Genomic DNA, 9602 nt, shown 5'->3' with positions numbered 1-9602 from the left:
TGCAATTAGGAAAAAAAAAAAAAAGAGAGAGAGGTTGATTTCTCACTAAAAACAAAGAAAATAAATTCTGCTAAAATTGAAAAAATATTTGGGAAATTAGTGATTGAAAATGTATACTATATGGGAATTCATTGCTAATTTCAGATACATAAAACATTCATAACTGTTTTCTTTCCCATTCTTTTTGGAATATTATGGGAAGAATAAACCATTTCAATAGAAATGAACTTTGTGGAATTTTGTCAGTAAGGAGACAGACACCTACATCTTGATTTTATTTCCTTTCACTGGATGAGCATGTGACTCTGCAAACTGTAAGTTATAAAAGTTTCCAAGCCACAAAAATCTCATATTTGTAAATAGTGTCTGTATGTTTAGTGGCTAAGACACTTGCCTGCTAACCAGATGGCTGGCGGTTCAAACCCACCAGCCACTCCTCGGAAGGAAGGTTGGGCAATCCTACTTTCGTAGTGATACTGCCTCAGAAACCTAAGGAAGGGTCGCTATGAGTCGGGTTTGACTCAACGGCACATAACAACAACAACAACAACAACAAATGTTTTACATATAAATGATTATCTATGTCTCTGTCTACCCATCATCTATCAACAATCAGACTTTTAGAATGATAAAGGACCAAGACAGTTATTCTGAAAAATTTTGTTGTGTCTCATGCATCTGTATTATTTCTAACATGATTTTGTATCTTTGGCTAATAGAATTATAAATAATCCAACTTAAATTATCCATGTGCCTATATATTGTCTTCTCATAGAAAGATGTAACACATCATATGCTGTGACTGGCGTCAGAATTAGAATGTGAAACATTACCAGTGGCTTTAGCAGTTAGATTTATATGGATATCAGTGTCAGCACAATTGAACATTAGCAGTGCTATCACTTCAAGGAGGAAATGGAAACTGAATATGACTAGATGGAGATGAAGTTGTCATTCAATTAGGGATGTTTTGTTGGAGAGTATATGAGAGATTCTTAGGAAAAGTCAAGTTAGAGTTACCCAAGCATCATTCTCTGATTCCTTAAATTTCCAAAGGAAGATGAAAAGTCAAAGGAATTGAAGAAGTCTAGAGGGGCCTCATGAATGATAGAAGCAACTGTCCATCCAGAAATTAGATGACCATCAAGGTTTTAGATTTCAAAGGAGGAAAAGAGAGTTGAGAAGCATTTATATCTTCATAATCCAATTTACCCTGTAAGAAGGTAAAATGAGGATTTAAATAGATGTCAGCAATTTATAGTTTTTTTTTTAAATAAGGGGAATAATAATCATGCTATAACAAAATATCTCTTCAAAAAAATCTCTTCACTCACTGTCTTCCCTTAAAATAAAAAAAAAATAAAAAAAAAACCTACCCAATAATAAGACCAGTTACTATTTAAAGTTTTTAACTGTGAATAATTCTGCTGCTTAAGAATGTGTATGCTAAAATTTCCCCCTGCAAACAACCTTGATCTAGCGCTTGAACAATTAGGGCAAATGTACTGGGACCTAATAGGAAAATAATTGTCCAGAGGTTTCAGAAATAACTTAAACAGGGACATGACAGTTCTGCCCTTGAAAAGTAAAACATTTCCTTGTGAAATTTCTGATTGAAACAGCTAAACAATGGGGAAGAATATATGAGAAATTAAAATTAATTCCATTTTATCATTTGTAAGATAATTCATGGTCCCCAAATATCCATTATTCAAATGGTGTTCTGGCAATTCAACTAAAAAGTTTACTTTCTAATTTCTCAACTTCAAAAAGGTAATTCTATGAGAAGTAATGAACGTTAAACTGAATGAAAAAGCTGCCGTGGCAATGACTTTTTCAGAGGTAACAAACACCTCTCAACTTTCTCCAACCTCACAAATGTTGAGTAGCGCTAGAATCTCATTGTAAAATCAAAAATTATGGTAGACTATGCATAATCCGAAGGCATTGTTGGATTCCTCACCCTCTAGTATGATAAAACAGGAAGGGGGTAGAATCTATAAAAGGTTACATCATATAATGGAAGTCAAAGGAAAATCTGGACAGAAAAACGGTAGTATGGGTGAAAAGGCATTACTGTTAATTCACAAAGAAGATGGAGTTTGAAGAAGATAAAAGGGATGAGAGAAGAGAAAAAATATATGGATAAAGACTAATTTGCCCTCTCCACTTTGCAAGAAGAATGAAAATGGAGAGAATAAGGAGAGAGAATACCTGCGATAAGGACTTTTAAGAACACCATCCCCCTCAAAAGCAAAAGTTACCATCACACCACCATCTGGTCATCTAGTGGCTGATATCCAGGAATTTCCTTGACTCTTTGAAGTAAAGAAAAGCATGTTGTTGTTGTTGTTATGTGCCGTCAAGTCAGACCCGACTCATAGCAACCCCTCTTTGGGTTTCCAAGGCAGTATCACTACAGAAGTAGATTGCCCCATCTTCCTTCCGAGGAGTGGCTGGTGCGTTTGAACCTCCAGCCTTCTGGTTAGCAGTCAAGTCCCTTAGGCACTATGCTACCAGAAAAGCATAGGCACTCTTATTTTTGCTACCAGGAGATTTCCATATCTCCAAGCAACATACAGAGAATGTCATGGGGGTATGAAAGTCGGGGTTCTTACATAAAGAATGGGTAGAATGTTTCTTTTGCATAAATTGAGTTGTAATTTATAAGTTATAAAAACAAAAGGAATCCTTTAGAATTATTCCCTAATAATATCACACACACCAAAAAAAGGAGCTCTGGTGGCACTGTGGTTAAGGCATTGGGGTGCTAAATGGAAAAAAAAAAAGGTGACGATTTGAACCCACCAGTCTCTCTGCAGAAGAAAGATGAGGTAATCTGCTTCTGTAAAGAGTTACAGCTTTGGAAACCCAGTGGGGCACTTCTACTCTCTCCTATAGGGTTTCTATGAGTAGGAATAGATTTATTGGGAGTGGGTTGGAAGGATATCACTAGATGTCTGTGAGTGGAATGAAGCTAGGTTCTCATCTAGTAACTAAAAGATAGGTGATTCAAACCTACCCAGAGGCATCTTGGAGGAAAAGACTGGCAATCTATTCCCAAAAGGACATAGTTTTAAAAACTCCATGGATTGCAGTTCTACTCTGCAACACATGTGGTTGCCATGAGTCAGAATCAACTCAATGGCAATTGGTTGTTGATATTTAAGCATAAAATTTAAAATAGTTAAAATACTGATATGGTTGACTGGGTGGTTAAGAATAAATTGCTACCTGTGACCCCACCCAGGCAAAAGAAGAAAAAGCCAAAATTATTTGCCTTGCTTAGATTTCCTGAATCAATATACCTGAGTTGGGGTCTTTTTGAATCCTATGAACCAAAATACTAAGACACAGAGTGATTCTGCAGTTTCTTCTACATGATAAAGGTGGTTACCATAGAAAGCAAAATAGGGACAATTTGATTTAATATATATGATATATGGGATATATTTAATTTAGTTGATTTGAGATTTGAATTTTTGCAGTAAATTTGCAATGGCTCCTAAGTCATATTTTTCCTGACATTTTGAAAAAAAACAGAGGGGAAAAAACATCTCCAAAGCAAGCCATCTTGAACTGATATGAGGTAAGGCACAAAGAGTGCTGTAACAGATGGTTATAAAATTTTAAATGAAATATATCTTTTACAAATATTGTGATTAATATTAGCGATTGAATTCACAGACTTCAGACAAAAATATATAAATTATTTGGACTTTTCCTTTAAAATTTGTAGACAAATATTTAAGAATATGATAAATCTTGATATTACTTTTGTCTATTTTCAGGCATTTGTAATTAGCTGTTGGGAAGTTAGTCTGTTTCACTACTGAGGGAATGAATTTCTGTATATTTCTATTAACTTTGAAAGGTTGAGTCTAAAACTGCCTCCTTTACAAAATATAAGTAATTAGTAAGATAGGAGAATTTTAGACCCAATTTAAATAATTATTAAGTAAACACTAAAAATTCTCTATTTCTTCTGTTACTACTACTGTTTATCTAATAAAATGTGTGTGGTCTAAGTCTTTGTATTACTTTTATTTTCATTTCTTTAGTATTTTTGTGAATTTTTGGGTTTATTTTTTATTCCACATGGATAACACCCTGGTCATGCTCAGAGGAATGATCATCAGGTGCTGAACGCTTTAAAGCCAGTTGCAGAATACTTCAGGAATTGAAAAAAATGAGGAAAAAGAAAATGAAAACTTTTGAGAGCAAAACCAACTTGATCACATTTTGGCACAAACAAATATAAAGCATACTCAAAATAGGGTAATAGACGGAAAAAAAAATACATTTTCGTTAACAAATTTTTATTTTTCAGAATGGCATGAAGTAATTTACAATAATCAGAGATGAATTGAATAATCAAAATGAATTAATACTGTATTAAACAAAATATCTTCTATTTCATTAAAATGTCTCGTAGCTCTGACACACTGTTCTGTTCCTGTATGCATGCAATCCAGGCATATTTCTTTTATCTAGATGGTGTTCTCTCCACTAACGGGAAACAGTGCTCTTTGGAGAGTTCTTAATTCCATGTCTGTGGCTATCCTGGAGCACTTCATTATAAAAATAATCACCAATACACAATGGATGTTGTTTTTGTTGTGTGCTGTCCTGTGGACTCTGACTATTAGCGGTCATATCCACATGCTCAAACCCATTGCTGGCAATTCCATCGCATAGCAGCCCTATAGGACAGAGTAGAACTGCCCCATAGGGTTTTCAGTATTGTAATTTTTATGAGAGCAAATTGTCAGGTCTTTTCTCCCACAGAACAATTGGTGGGCTTGAACAGCTGACCTATCAGTTAGCAGCCCAGCATATATATAACTATGACTTTACATTGTTAGAACCATTTGCTTTTGAAAGCCTGTTAATCTGTGATGATGCTCAAAAAAGGATGCTGTTGTTTATTGTTGTTTGCCGTCGAGTCGGCCCCGACTCATAGCGACCTCTCCTTGGGTTTCCGAGGTAGTTATCTCTACAGAAGTAGGATTGTCCAACCTATAGTATAAAATATGTCATAAGATATTTATTTATTTCCATATAAGTAATATGGTTGGCTATAAGGACACTCATCAAAGGCAGGGATTGAATGCTAGCTAACTAGTCTTTTGATTGTTGCCTTTATACCAAATTTGGCATCAGAAACACATATATGACAGGGTTTTGTGTCATAGTCTGTAAGTACTCTTTGGCAAAATACATTTTTTTTTTTTTTTCAATTTGGAATACAAGAAACTGATGTACAACTTTCTAAGCATAGTACTTCTCTCTCTCTCCCAGCCCAGAATTGTGAATGGCCTTACCTGATGCTGAGGACAGTTGAGGAACCTGAGGTGTCCGATGTCCAGAAACATAAGACATAAACCCTTAGTATAAAAAGTCAATGACATGACTTGAAAAGATTTTCTAAAATATGGTGTGTCACTGTGCCCCTATAACAGACTTTGAAGGATAAGAACAGCTATAATAAGGTATGCTGCATCTGACATTTCCCTATGTAACCCCTCTTACCCCCGCCACAATAATTAGATAATCAAATTAAGTATATAATTCAACCTTTGAGTATATGAATGGTCTCTCCTAACTAATCTGTAATGTTTCAGAAATATAAAAAATTAAAAATAGCCAATGAAAATCTAGTCTGAAAGGAAGAGATGATTTTAATGTATAATAGCTTTTAGGAAAAGGAAAAGAAAATATACCATGTCAAAATGTAATTCATTTGCACGGTTTTTAAAGCCAAAGACACCCTGCCTCTAATTGCACAAAATTTCAGAAGAAAGTTCTAGTTTACTCATGTTTAGTGGTGGAAAGAGTTGGCAGAGGGTTGTATAGAGGATAAGATGTGAATGGATTTAAATGTAATCCTATATAATTTATTCTTTATCAATTTCAGTGCCATCCAATCTGGTAGTAGAAGAGAGCCTCTGCTTCCGTAACATTCAGAGAATCTTAGAAAATAGAATCTTGTTCAATGACATGAGACAAAGTATATGTGAACTGCTGTATGAAAAGTGAATTTACTCTGTAAATCTTCACCCAAAAAAAAAAAAAAAAAAAACGCACTGGATCCAACTCCTAGCAGCCCCTCCTTGGGTTTCCAAGGCGGTATCACTGTGAAAGTATATTGCCCAACTTTCCTTCCGAGGAGTGGCTGGTGGGTTTGAACCGTCAGCCTTCTGCCTAGCAGTCAGATGCCTTAGGCACTACACTGTCTCAACCCACCAAAAAAAAAAAAAAAAAAGATCACAGATACGCACAGAAAATTAAGGCTGTTCCTGGACTCATTTCTGTCAAGGATAATACCAAAGATAGTCATCATCTACTCTTTCCCTTCATGGATTATGACTTAAGCCCCACAGCCAAGGCCATAAGAGGAGAGGACAATGGCCCCATGCAAATATATATATATATATAAAGAGAGAGAGAGAGAGAGAGAGAGATTTGGGCATAAGTTTACAGAGCAAATCCATTTTCCAAACAAGAATTCATAAACATTTTGTTTTACGACATTGATTGTAATCCGCATAATGTTATAACTCGCTTCCTGCTTCCTCCCTGTGGTTGCCTTTTACCTGTGTCCTTCTCTCATACATTCATGCCCTCTGAGCTATCTCCTTGTGCAAATACTGTCCTTCTGATCTCCCATGATTGATTGTTTTAAGGAGTGTAACTTCCTGGTGTAAATGCTCACCTTATGTGCCTGTGTGTTGTTCAGCTATAACCCATGAGAGTGAGCTCAATTTCAGGCCTAAAGGATGACTAGAGACAATAGTCTCCAGGGTTTCACCAGTTTCTATCAGATCAGTTATTCTGGTCTTTTTCATGATTTTGAGTTTTGTTCCACATCGTTCCCCCACTCTATCCAGGATCTCCTGCACTGAGCCCTTTCTGAGTGGTTGATTGTTGTAGCTGGGCACCATCTAGTTCTTCTGGTCTCATGGTCATGGAGGCTGAAGTTTGCATGGTTCAGTAGTCCCTTGGACTAATTATTTCCATGTGTCTTTGGTTTTCTTCATTCTTCTTTGCTCTGGATGAGGAGAGACCAATTATTGCATCTTAGATGGCTGCTTGCAAGCTTTTAAGACCCCAGGTGCTACTCACCAAAGTAGGATGTAGTACAATGTTTTTTGTAGCATGTTATGCTAATTGAGTTTGATGTCCCTTGTGACCATGGTCCCAAGCCCACAGGTCTAACAGCTTGCTTTCTTAGGATGGTTGGTTATGGTTAAGAAATTTTAACTTAGCCCCTATTTATATGGACATTCTTACTGCACATACAAATACATATGTAGAAATAACATCTCACGACCTTATATATGGTCATGAGTATATTCCCTTTTGCCTAGACGTACCTGACCAGGCAAAAATGTTTGAGGACAAAAATAATAAGATGTGTTATCCTTCTCTTAACACCTCCTGGGGTGTAACAAGAAGAGAGGTTCTAGGACTTTCTCCTGTTCATCAGAGGAATCATGCAATTTGTCAATGTTATTTTGCTATTAAAACTATCTTGAAATAAAAGCAATAAAATGTATTAAACTTATATTTCATTTCATACTAGGCAAAATATTTTATATATGTATTTTATTATCTAACACTGCAATATCAGAAATACCACAATTGGATGGCTTTAACAAACAGAAATGTATTTTCTCACAGTTTAAACCAAAAAAACCAAACTCACCACCATTAAGTCAATTCTGACTCATAGCAAACCCCTTTGGGTTTCTGAGGTGGTAAATTTTTACAAAAGTTGATTGCCCAGTCTTCCATCCACAGAGAGGATGTTGGGTTTGAATTGCCAAGCTTCCAGTTAGCAGTTAGCTTTAAGCACTACACTCCCAGATTTCCTTGTTTAGGAGGCAAGAAATCCAAATTCAATGTGCTGGCTCTACAAGAAGGCTTTCTTACTCTGTAGGCTCTAGGGAAATTCCTTGTCTTCTTGAACTTCTGTGGGGTCAACAACCCTTGGAGATTTTAATGTATCTTGACATCAGTCTTTCCCTAGGTCTAGGAGCTTCTGAGCATAAGGATATTTGGTTCAAAGGATGTGCTCCACTCCTGGCTCTTATTTCTTGGTGGTTGTAAGGTTATTCTCCCCTCTACTAGCTTGTCTCTCCTCTTATCTTTTGTCAGATAAAAGGTGTGACTCAAGCAACTGTGTGACTTGAGTAAGCGTTGTGACTTATATAAGGATGGGATTTGAGTAAGGGTAGGAATTGAGTCGCATCTTTTGCAAGTCTGTATATCAAGATACTTGCCACATTAATCCTGTCTCATTAATATATAAACATTAGGATTTATAACACATAAAATGGAGAATCACAAATGAAGGATAATTACATCTGATTACAAAATGGAGGACAGCCATACAACACTGGGAATCATGGCCTAGCCAAATTGATACATTTTGGGGGAAACATAATTCAATTCATGACAATATGTAATCTTATTTAATCTTCATCTCACTATCATTCAAGAAGCTCTGGTGGTGTAGTGGGTAAGGCATTTGGTTGCTAACCAGAAGGTTGGTGGTTCAAACCTAGCAGCTGCTCCTGGATTGGAAGATGAAACAATCTACTTCTGTAAAGATTTACAACCTTGGAAACCCTATAGGGGTTGCTATGACTCAGAAGTTCTGCGGCAGTGGGCTTTTTGTTTTGTTTTGTTTTGGTTTGGTTTTGGTTTCACCACAATTCACATTTGTGATGTACATAAGAATTCATATCTATTAATCCATTTGAAATAAAGGAAGAAGCAGTATGAAACACGTTGAATGTTATTTCTCAAATTACAAAGCACCAAAAGAATGGCTTCTTATTATCCAACTTACCTGACTTCTCCCTAAATATGGCTGTTTTCATTTGTACACATTATTTTCCATGATTTTCTTTGACTCTTTTTGGACTACTTTGTGTCGGGGAAGAAAATAAGGGATGTAAGAATAGCTGGGTGACACAATCTCAGATTAACTACATGATAATAAAATAAAATGTGGGTCTTTGAACTCACTGATATGCACCTCAGAGGAAGGGCCTGACAGTCTGCTTCTGAAAGGTCACAGCCTTGAAAACCATGTAGAGTGAAGCTCCACCTGCACACATTATGAGTTGGAATTGACTTGGCAGCAATGGATTCTATCCACAGATAATATAAAACAATTAAAATGAAATGAAAACATTCTGGTGTTTATATATATATATATATATATATATATATATCAGCCACACAATTGAATATATTGTATAGATTCACAATAAGTTAATAAATACTTATGTTTCATAGAAAAGGCAACTGTAGCAATAATTAAAGATAACATATGGTTGGTGCCATAAAGCCTTAGGGTGACAACAAAAGCATACGACTTCAGCTTATTATAAGTATTTTCTAAGATACTCTTAATTGCTCTACTAATTAAAATTTATCAAAATTTGTGAAAATGCCAACTAACTTATTAAATTGCAGAGAATGTATAATATACTCTTTGTATTATTAAATATAATAGTTAAATTATTAAAATTGCACATTGAAAGAGTATTAAAGATTATCTCTCATTATATATATACATTATATGCACA

This window comes from Orycteropus afer, unplaced genomic scaffold, assembly GCF_000298275.1.
Source record: "Orycteropus afer afer isolate SDZICR_OR568_19922 unplaced genomic scaffold, OryAfe1.0 scaffold00301, whole genome shotgun sequence".
NCBI classification, from domain to species: domain Eukaryota; kingdom Metazoa; phylum Chordata; class Mammalia; order Tubulidentata; family Orycteropodidae; genus Orycteropus; species Orycteropus afer.
Note: the sequence above shows the minus strand (reverse complement) of the source record.